Raw genomic sequence first — 12,167 nt, forward strand, 5'->3', positions numbered from 1 at the left:
GGAAGACACTGCATCCATTAAAGAGCCACATGAAGCATTAGCTAGATTAGCATGTAGCATTAGCTAGATTACAGCCTAGGGGGCAGAGGGCTTTCTCTTTCCTCGTCAAGCTGCAGTTTCTGCCACATTGAATGATTGTGTTGATGTCGAAAACCCGTTTTCTTGGTATATTTGTTCCTCTCTAAGGAACAAGGAACATCAGGGTGGATTCTCGGCTCAGATGAGCAGTCAGACAGAATTGAGGATCCACCCCAATGTTCTTTGTGTCTTTGAGTAGACCTGCAATTGCATCCAGTGGGAATACTCTGACGCCTGTGTGTTTTACTTTTAATAAAATGAAAAACAACAGAATTGTTGCCACATTTTCACCTTCGGAAGCGCTCAAACTAATTCTCCTGCCAAGGTCTTCAGTTGATAATACCTGCATCATTATGCTGAGCACAGTAATGCTTTTTAACGCACACGCACACTCACACCCGCACACACACACTCACAAACACACAAGCAGAACCACTTTCCACAGGCCCCCGATAAACTTGCATTATACGTGGCAGGCAGCAGCTAAGCAGAGGTGGGGGGTGATGTCCGACGTCAGTAGGTAATCTTTGGGACAGTAGGTATTCTAACCTGGCCGGAGCATACCACAAAGACACATGCAAACACACACACACACACACACACACACACACACACACACACACACAAACACCCAGCCCCAGAGGGCAGTGATGCAACGGAGAGACATTGCCAGTGTGTTTCTGACTAGGATGTGATTAGATGTAGAACCCTGCTAGTCGTCTCCCAGCCTGCTATCTCAATCATCATGTGGGCTCAGCGGCAGGGCCCTGGGGGACCAGCCGCTCCTCCCAGTGTGTGTGTGTGTGTGTGTGTGTGTGTGTGTGTGTTGTGTTGTGTGTAAGTGTGTGTTAATGTGTACCTGTCCCGTTGTGTTGTGTTGCCTCCCGCTGGGTATATGCGAGTCTGTTTGTGTCGATGCAGACGTAGAGGAGAATGACCTGGTTTGGGCGTATTTTATATAAATGTAGGTGGATAACAATGTGTTTTGTAGAAGATATGGGTATGAGCATATATATATATATATATGTATATGTATGTGTGTGTGAGTGTCTTGATGTCTGTATTTTTATACATTTGTGGCAGTCACATTTTTTATTTGTGGTGTGTGTGTGTGTGTGTGTGTGTGTGTGTTCTCCTGCTCACCCCTAGAAGGGAGAGAGGACAGCAGTCCTTGAAGCAGCGTCTCTTCTGATCTGTGTCCGCCTGACCTCGTGTGGTGTGTGGCCTGCAAGGTGTAGGGTTATGGAGTGAGGAGGTGGTTGGGTTGGAGGTCATAGGTTACATGAGTCTTCTCTTTCCCTCTGGCTCCTCCATGACCTGGTGAATATCACCTGTAACCCCGAGCCTCCCACAATCAGCACCAGCCCCCCTCCCCTGCTCGGCCTCCCCTCCCCCTCAGTGTACAGTAGTCACATGGTTCAGAGTAAACCGCCACCGTACCGCGGGGCCAGACTGACTTGTGATTTCAATACACGACTCATAGTGAGGTGAAAATGAAAAGTTGTCTCGCTCTCCCTTTCACCCTCCCTTTCGTCTACCAGCCTCCCAGATTTGTGACGGTTGAATTCCAACAAGGTTCGAATAGCATGGTGGAAGCCATTACCTCACTGTACAGCAAATCTCTCTCTCTCTCTCTCTCTCTCTCTCTCTCTCTCTCTGTCCTTAGTATGCCTCGTTATTTCGCTTCTACCTTTTCTTGGGAAGCATTAGAACAGACTGATGTACTCTGGGTAATAGGCAAAGGAAAAGGAACAAGCCCGATGGCATGCCCTGCAGATTGCAAATCAAATACCTCCTTCACCCTTCTGCAAATTGTTTTCTAAACCCTGAGGCTGGGGCCCCTGGAACTCTGACATCGATGGGATGCTGCCTCCTCTCATAACCCCCGGATGATTCTTGGAGGGTTAGTTTGTTAAAGGGGACATATTATGAAAACAACACTTTTCCTGGGATTTGGGGTGTTGTTTTGGGTCTCTGGTGCTCCCACATGTATACAAACTTTGAAAAAAGTCTGTACATGATTTTTTGAGTGAGATTTGCATTTCTGAAAGTACCCCGCCTACAGTTACCAAAACGAGCGAGTCAGTTTCGGCGCCCTCTCCTATGTAGAAAGGGGTCACATTTGAATATTACCTCCCACTTCCCCACCCCCCTTCAATCAGAGCATAGCTACGATTTTGTGGCCCAGCGGACGAGCGCTGGGCGGAGATGTTTGTCAGTTTGCCATGTGACTGCCAGGCAGGAAGTCTGCCGGAGCTGCCGGACTGCCGCTGAAGCTCTGGCGGCAGTCCGGCAGCTCCGGCAGGGGGGCTTCGGCGGCAGTCGGCAGCTCAGCTCCCGGAGTACAATCCCTTTCTCCTCCATGTCGAAGTTCATTGACTTCAGAGAGTCAAGGCCAAAGTTCCTTTCCCCCAATTCTTCTCAACCATGGCCGAGATAACCCCCACTACGAGTCTTTACTTGTTGTGGAAGTACCAGAGACGTCAGACGCAGTCTTTATGATTCATAATATCATCAGAGGCGCACATAGCGTATGGCCGTGATATTAGATATAATATTATATAAATACCTATATATTATATAATATTATTATTATTATTATTATTATTATTATTATTATTATTATTATTATAATATATCATAATATATTATATAGATATAGAGCTCCAGCAGTCCGCAAACGGCAACAATTCTCCTCAATGATGTGGTTCACTCTGAGAGCTCATTGGTCAATGGGCAGCAGCTCATTTGCATTAAAGCTGCAGACACCAGGAACAGCGCATTCTGAAGGAACTGAATCTGAGGGGAAAAGCGTTAGGCAAGATTTTTTTTCCTAAAAGCTATTTCCAGCAAACTGCCTCAAAAACATGTTTTCTGGAACTCATATACTAGGTTTACTTGTTGGGAAAACACCATAATATGTCTCCTTTAATTTCTCTCTCCTGGGTCTTTTCATTGTTTTTCCTCTCCTGAAAGAGGAAATTGTATGCATTTCTGTCACTCACACACACACACACACACACACACACACACACACACACACACACACACACACACACACACACACACACACACACACACACACCTATGTCAGAGACATCTTGAGGTCTCTTTAGCAAGACCAGAAATACCCCTCCCCTCACACTCCCCAAATTAGCCTAGTAATTAGCGCACACCTTTAGCCAAAGCAACTCACAGTGAACTTTAGCAGGTGTGGTGGTCAGTGGTCAGTATCCTGGAGCTGTTGACTCCAGGATGCATACAGGTAGCCTGTGGACATGGGGATTCAAAAGCCAATATTTTGGTTGGGAGTCAAAGACCTTGACCACAACACTATCCCATAAGGAGTTTGATATTTGAAGTGAATTTAAGTCCTTTAAATATTCTCCAGCCCGCGGCTACATAAAAGTGTTGGGTTTTATCTAAAAAAGAGAATTCCGCTTCCGCACATCGCAGGCCTGGCGAGGGCATCCCAAGAAATACAGCTAGGTCCCAGTGCACGCGGCCTATATACCTACTTCCTGTGGTTACAGGGTGGATGATGATGCACAAACAACACCTGATCGCCATCGGAGAGAGAGCTGGGATGCTACTAGACCATGAGAAATGCTGACTCAAGGGGTCATCATCTACGCAAATGTGAAAATGCAAATGGAAATTACAATAACTTGGAGAGGGCCGACTATGGGGGACTATTAGTGGCATCAGGTAAGGGGTTGCAGGTCCTCCTGGTGGTGGATGTTATGTTATAGTTCTTTAATGGGATACTTTATCTTTAGTTTCTGTAAAGGTCAAGGCTCCATTACCCATTTGTTCCTGCAGCAGGAGCAACATTATTCCAGGGCAAGGCCTACTATATTTCACTTCCTGTCGACTAAGCATGGACTAATAGGGAATGCTCGGAAAGAGAAACAAATATATTGAGAATCATTTAGATTCTGAAAAAAACATTACGTTTTCGGTTACAATAATAGGGTCAGTGCAATAAATGCCTCCTATAAAAATAATCATTTAACAACCTTTTAATAACTCAAAAATATATTGTGTTCACCAAATCATCCGTTCCGATATGCTGTGCATTAGAGCAGAGGAACTACAAATTGAGTGTCTGCATTGGCCATAGTAAGACATCTTTAATTAGAATGATTAAGTTGAGCATTGGACAGATTATAAAAAAGGGAAGAGCACTGCTGATCTCAAAGGTTATGCCTCGCCTCCCTCTCCAACAGAATAATCGTTTCTGCTTTAATGAGGTCACTCAGTAGAAAGTTCAGGTCAGTTAATAAGAACAGGCAGTTCACTTATTTGTCTTCTTGCACTACATTCAAAAACGTTTTCAACCTTTTCATGAAAGGTATTGTTTTTTGCTCTATAACGGTATATTAAAAATATGAGATGTTTGATTAAACTCATCACTCTTGATTGTAATACTAAATGTATTTAAGTACACAAGCAGAGCAAAACCCTATCCATCTAATCCATCATGTTGAGTTTTTCAAATAAGAGCTTATATCAACCATGCCATCTCTTCTAATATAAAACTTTATAAAATTGCAATATAATCCCAATGATGGGAACTTTTTTCACATCGCACATAATTGGACATTTATTGAAACTTGAGTTCATTGACGTCAATGTGAAAGTAGTTGTGTGTATGGGTCAGGTTCTGGAGGGCACCTGATCAATAGGAGGGCACAAGTAACAATCAACACAGGTGGGTCACAATCAAGGCTAATGAGTTTTTAACAATTATAACTAAGGCCCTTTATGGGAAGGAACAAACATATAAAGAGCAACAGAATAATCAAAATTTGGGACCTCTTCAGTAGGAAGAAAGCCCGGCCCAAAATCAAGACACTACAAATATAATCAAAAAATCACCACTCCTGATTCACAACAAATAAACAACTAAAAACTAGGCAAGATGGAGGTTTCAAAAGATAGAGGTTTCAAAAGTATCTACAGTGTCTACTACGTGGTTTTGATTTTAAACCTTTACAGACACTTTCATCAAAGAACGTTGGTGTCTGGACCGGATGTTTAGACTGTCCTTCCACCCGGCTACAGACAGTTTGTAGTTTCAGTTTGTGTCTGTGCTTTGGGTGCCACATTTTGAATTAGACCTCCAATAGGATCAGCTACAGCAGCAATACTCTGGAAGTGCTTAGGAAGAGTCTAGAACATCGCCTGAAAGATAGAAGCCATGACCGCAAAATCCAAAGTCTGATTTGTGGGACTACCCACGATCTTACCCAACATTTCTTTGCAATTAACTAATTCCCATTTCAGCCTTCCAAATTGTCATTAATCAACACTTAACAGGGTAAAACAATGAGTCATAGCATAGCAAATAATTCAGCATTGATTTTACAGAAGCAAGTGTTTTCATAAACCAAACATTACATTTCCAGTTGGCTGATAGTCGTATGCATGTAGGCACAATATTGTTTGTTAGCATATGTTTGTTTAAAGCTTTGTGCACACATTTTCTGGTAATACTTAAATTCAGCCTAGATAGCATGCCAGGTGAGTTTGTTGGTAGTGTTTCTCTCTACTCAGAAACCGTAGAGGCTAGCCATGAATGCTGTAGGACCTCTGCTCTCTATTACAGCCCGTCGCACACAGGTATCATCTTTTATTTGTTTGATGTGTGTCGTTGGGCCAACGGTCAAGAATAACACTCTTGGTTCAAATGGGCTCTGTCGTTTGTCAGCAACTTTTTGACCCTGTCGGACCCCAAGTCCTTCATTGAGAGCGTCGGCTGTCGAGCACGTTCAGGTGCATTTGTGTGGGTGTGGGTGTGTGATTCTAGTACCTTCCATCTCTCACTGCCTGACTGACATGAGACTGTTCACATGAAATACTGTGTGTGGTGCTTGATTGTAATCAAGAAGTTCATCTCCCCGAAAATGTACTACGTATTGCATTAATGCATCTACACCCGACGTAATATTAATTTGAACTCAATTTATGGATAGTTATGGATGCAGGATACTGTTTTAAATGGCAAACAAAACTGTTTGTGCAGTCTAAAAGTTTAGCTGTATTTTCCTCAATTGCATTTCGTATAACCAGCAGTGCCCAGTCATTAATAAGCTACCCAGTGGAGCACAACAGCAAAAAAAAATGAAAAGATTTAAAATAAATTGCACATTCATAGTCATAGCCTTTGAACTAGACTTAAATCCCTTTCCCGAAGCATCAAAAAATATCATGTTTTAGAGGCTGTATTTAATAATTGTTCCTGGCGTTACCCATTTCATCACTTTCTCTCATTTCCTGCTTCTGTGAATCTCTCGGCCTATATATCACTTGAACGGCTCTTGACAGGAACAACAAATTGTTTCAACTCCAATCAGGATGAAGATAGAAGACAGACTGAATGAATAGACGGCTCTTTCACAAGCATACGGAATAAGGAAATTATAAGAAAGATTCATCAAACGATGCAACAAAAAAAGCACAAAGGTGAAAAGTTCATATAAAAAGTTTAATGTATCAGTGATGAGGGCCATGTTTACAGAACAGAGACTCGCTCTTTCAAGCCCTTAACAACACCTCGTTATAGAGAGCAAACATAATTTGGCATTATATTGATTCTTTTCACAACCGTCAGCCGGCTGTTCTGACCGGTGTCTTTGGTCCCAGCCATGTAAAGTCTAACGATGATATGTTTGACCATACTTCCCTTATCTATAATCCCCTCCTCGCTTCACGACTCCATGGAATGGCAGCAGACATAAAGGCTGTCATGGTCATGTCTCATATTAATTAAAATGTCATTTAGTGTTTGAGCACGCCGGCCGCTGGCTTCTCCTTCAAACAAAGTCCTTTCGATAGAACGTCTGGCAAGTTAGACTTTACTTTGGCTACTTTTTATCAATACCATTTCAAGAACCATAGCAAACAGTGCCCGTCAAGCAGGACAGTTCCATTGTATATACACAGGAGGTAGGGATATTTTTAAATTGGTCTAATGGGCTATCTCTTCTTGTACATAGACAGGGGATATATGGAGTACAGATGTATTACGTACTCAGTTTGTCACGTGACAAGCTAGGCAAATCATAAAAGAGTGTCTCACCGGAGATTGTGCAGTTGTAGTTGTTACATTTTAACGTTTGACTTTTAATAACTAGCTGTATCCGGCTTGTACAGCCCCATGTCACATCGCAATACTTTTAACATCATAGGAGCATTGGAATGTCAGTTATTATGTTGGTACTGGTAATAATGATATTTTGGTCAGTGTTGATTCACTTTGAATTAAAATGTTACCGTACAACAACTTTCTTTAGTCCTCTCAGTATGTTTGAATATTTCCAACAAAAAATCCCATGATGCATTGTGACATACAAGCCACAAGCATCTAGTACAACCAACCAACCATCAACCCAGTTGCAGACACTCGTTTTCAACAATGACATTTCCAATAAAACCCCACAGCTTCATTCAGATTACATCAAAGAATGCTCCAAAAAGGTGTCATTAGCCTACGGTCGACCCTGGCTTGGTCTATCCCTTTGAAGTGACGGGTATAGACCCCAAGCACCACTGACGGCCCCAGGCCGGTCCTAAGTCCTTATCCTCATATACCAGAGGGTTTCCGCGCTTGCGCCCCTGCTGAAAGTTGACATCTGTAATCAATCCTTCCTTCCTGGAGCCTGATGATGCTAAGCTGCATAAGTAAATCCTTGCACATCCCCCCCGTCCCCTCCACACATCTGCTCTCTGATCCACCCCCACATCTCTCTCCCTCTCTGAGCGCTACGGCTATATCTCCACCAGGGTATAGGCTTATTGGACTTGCATCACCTTGTGTGCATTGTATGGGATGTGGTTGCTATGGCTCACCATACTTCTGGTTCCATACCCCCCCCCCCCCCCCCCCCTCCTAATCCCACATTGGAGGGAAGTCATCTCTGTTTATTGCACGGGACAGATTAAGTGATAGTGCCACTGGAGAAACTATGGGATGTGGCTGTTGTCATGGGAGCAGCGGTCTGCAGGCCCTGTTACTCCAGGGAGCCCCAGGCTCAAATAGAGGGAATATAAGCCCCGTCACACACACAAGCCTCTGCTGGGGGAACAGAGCTGAATGAGCAGGGTGTGTGTGCGTGTATGTGTGTTTGTGTGTGTGGTGTGAGGTGCACATTTGTAAATACACCGATATGTGCTTGTGTATCCCTACTTGTGTGTGTGTGTTTTATTTTTATTTTCATGCATTTGTTTGGTTGGTGTGAGGTGCATGTGTGTGTGTAAAAGCATTAGATGAACCTTGTGCATGTGTGTGGGTGTGTGTGTGTGTGTGTGGTGTGTCTGTGGTCTTGTGCATGTGTATTTATGTGCATGCATTTGGTATGTGCTTGTGTACTAGAATTAATGATGAATTTCCTTGTCATTCAATTATGTACACAGCAAAACAAATCTTCCAAAGCCACTGCTGTAATATTATTCACAAACATTGTGTTTTTCTCCTGATAGAACAAAGTGCTATGTGTAGAAGACATGCAAGTAAATCAAGTGTCTTCTTCCACCTTCTTGCTTGTTAGCTCACATTGGAAGCGCTCGCTGTTAAGTTGAATGAATGGTGGCATTATTACCTACGTACCTGGGCTCACACACTGGAGAGTAGCTCCAGAAGCATAGCCGTGTAAGAAAGTGAAACCTTGTATTTATAACTCGCCGGCCTATCGTGAGCTGCTGTCAAGAAGTGCCTCGCTCTGCGAGTTCCTTTTGCTTCGTAGACAAGAGTATGTGTTCCTGTGGGTGTGTGTGTGTGTTTACATACATGACAGTACCTGGTCGTTTCTTCCCAGTAAGAAAGTGCCTGTGTGAATTATTTTAGAACAGAAAGAGTCGTCTTGCGGTTTCTTACGAATTTCCAATTAGGTTACTCTAACGAATTTGTGTGATTCCCTAGCTGAATGCAACACAATGTGTTGCATGGATAACATAATTCAGATAGACAGGTCTATTATTTGTTTACCATGAGAAATATCAATGTCAATCAATTATAGCGCTGAGCATACCGAGAAACACTGAATTGTTCATAAGCAGCCACCGCTGTGGGTCAGAATTAATAACAGTGTTGTTTCGATTATTTATCCTATTACAACATTCCCGGTTTTCTAATCTCTGACCCAGACTGTACATTCGATTTACCTGTAGCGTCTGATAATGTTGAGGCTGTCAAATCACTAATGTGGCTTGATGTGGCCTGTGTTCAGACCCTATTATTTTACACTCAGACAGTATTACATTTCTCAGACAGAGTTTGGTGTTGGACTACCTTGGCAGTGTCGTTTAGTGTGGAAGCGTGTGAGGATTCTTTAAGGGGTTTCTATAAATTAACGCTGTAAAAGATGGTCGGTGGTAGTTTGCTGTAATAGCTCCATAAATTGGTTGTGAGTTATGCTGTCCTGCTTTCCTACGCCAGAGCCAGGTGACAGACCCAGGCTGAGAAGGTAAGGCGGGGATAGATCAGGGGGAGAGGGAGAAGGAGAGTTTAAAAGGGCATATACTAGGACAGCTGGAAAAAAATATACCATTAGCAAGACACGGATCTCTTTGCATCTACGGAGCCAACCGACTCATTTCCCCAATTAGGAGTAACTACCTGATGCATATAATCCATTGGAAACAGCCATTGTTAAGGGGGTGTGGCTTTGGGCCAATGAGGGCTAAGGGCTTAAATCTGTTTGTCTTTGTCTAAGTGTGCCTCTGCATGTGTGATAAATCCCTCATTGGCAATCAATCGCACAGCTTTGTCTTATCCCACCCCCTTCTCTACCCTACCGAGATGCTGATGGAAGTCAATTGGGAACACAAGTGAATATGGTCGTTAGGCCCCCGCCACGCTGAGTGGACATATGGCCATCATGGCTGAATCTGCGCTCTGGGGCTTAAAGCCTCTGTCTGTTCCCCCACTCCGCCTCCTCCACTGTAATATTAAGTAGCTCCGAGCTATTAGTTTACATCCCCCCACCCCCACCCCAGATGAACCCGTAAAATAAACCAATCAAGGGCAAACTACCACACTGCGGCACAGAGAGAAATCCAATGGGCTTCCTGGGCTATTGATTGTGCCCTGGCAGAGTTGAGGGCCGACTATTGCACCGGCGCTTTACGACGTAGGCCCACAGACTTCTTCAGCACTGAAAAATGGCATTGATTCACCTGAGCTGCTTAGCTACGTTAAGGCACATCAATTGCGATGTGATTATCGGCATACCGAGGCCTCAGCTCTGGTTGGGCTGAGGCCTCGCTGTGAGCCTCGCTTGGCCCGGGCGGTACAAGTCCACGCTGGTTCATTTTGACAGTGAAAGACTTACAACCATTGCCCTTTTATGGTATGATTCTCTCCTACTCTCTCCCCTTAAGGCTTAGTTATGGGTTATGGCTTAGTTAAGGTTGGACATTGATGCAACGCAAATACCACGCAGACACTTCGACGCAGTCGTAAACCTGTTCCTTTTTTTTTTGGTTCTGCCTCGGGTTTTAGTGAGCGGACCAATCACAGCCCTTGCTGCTGCGTCGCCTCGACGCAAGGTTACAATTTTTGGGAGGCGCTCGTCAGGCCCTTGCGGTGTACGCAAGGAGGGTCTGCATGGACCTAATGGGTCTGTAAACCCCCTTGTGTTGCTTCGACGTGGAACCATAACTAAGACTTTAGCTGTAGCCGGTGGTTGTTCCAAGGACTGCTTTGAAGGCAGACTTGGCGAGAGCCGCTCCCGTGTGCACTCTATACATCCCGGTTGAACAGCACACGCTAAGCGACGGTGTGGGGAGATGATAAGCGTGTTGGAATGTTTCCACGCGATAACGGCAAATTGGAAGCGTGGAGAGCATGTTGTGGCGTTCCCCCGCCCCCCCCCTCTTCCCCCCCTCTCTCCCCATATTGCCTCCACAGCAAATAGCCATTTGCATGAAATTAATATGGGGCTGTGTCTGAGGCAAGCAAAATGGCTGAGCACTCGAGTTAAACTCATTAGCAAACCCAGCAGGAGCATTTGTTCCACAGCGATCAAGAAGAAATCCTCGGCTGCCTTTCATGATGCATTTTCTTCCGACGCGCACAGTCTCTATTTGGTTGGATAAAGGGCGTTTAACTACCAGAGCTACAGGATCGAGAGAGACCAGGGAGAATAACTGTTCCTCCAAGCCTCCAGTTTAAAGCACTGAATCTTTTTTAAAAAAACATCAAATACGCCGCAGATGACATACTATGCTTTATTGACAAGACAAATTGATTCAGACGTAGCAGAGGTACAGAGTTTTGCAGGTAAGTCAATCAAATTAAATTAACTGGAGATGCCTCTCTAGTTCTGTCGTGGTCGGACTGAATATGAATGAGAGATGCTTTTACATCGTCCGGCGGTAACCGAACAGAGAATATTATTTATTTATTTTCTTACTTACTGGCTGATGCAGTATTCAAGGCCTTCAATAAGATACTGATTTTGATGGCAGGTGCGTGTGTAAAATCCAGACAGATTTGACTAAACTTTTTAGACCCTTGGATCACTTAGGTTGTTAATATGTCTCATGGACATATCATCAAAGATATTACAACATAGATATTTCACATACTTTCGAGTATAAGCCCACATTAACCATGATTTATGATGGACTGCAGAGTTTCATTAAAACTTAAAACGACACATTCAGAAGTTCAGCTGATGATAATGTGTGAAATCCAGCTCCCAGTGCCTCGTCTGAGAGGAAGTGAGCGTCTTCCTCTCTCTCCCTCCGAATCACTCAAACGCCTGCACCAATGTGTTAATGGCTCATCTGATTGAGTTGGAGAATTGTCTTGGCAGGCCGGAAGGCAGGGAAACAGTGCCGGCACATACACACAAATAGCCCGACAGTAGGCAGGCACACAATGTCACCGAGACCTGCCAAAGTGAAGACACCCGTCTCCTTATTTGCCGTGATGCCAGAGTGATATTTGCTGGATCGATCAAGGACAAGGATTGTCCATATTGAATTTGGGTGGCACTTTGGTGTGGTTTGATCGATGTGGATTCGTTTGATGCTATGGAAACAACTTTACATTGTGCAATGCAGTTACTGGGGTTAGGGCC

The sequence above is a fragment of the Pollachius pollachius genome, assembly GCF_949987615.1.
Source record: "Pollachius pollachius genome assembly, chromosome: 1".
NCBI lineage: Eukaryota > Metazoa > Chordata > Actinopteri > Gadiformes > Gadidae > Pollachius > Pollachius pollachius.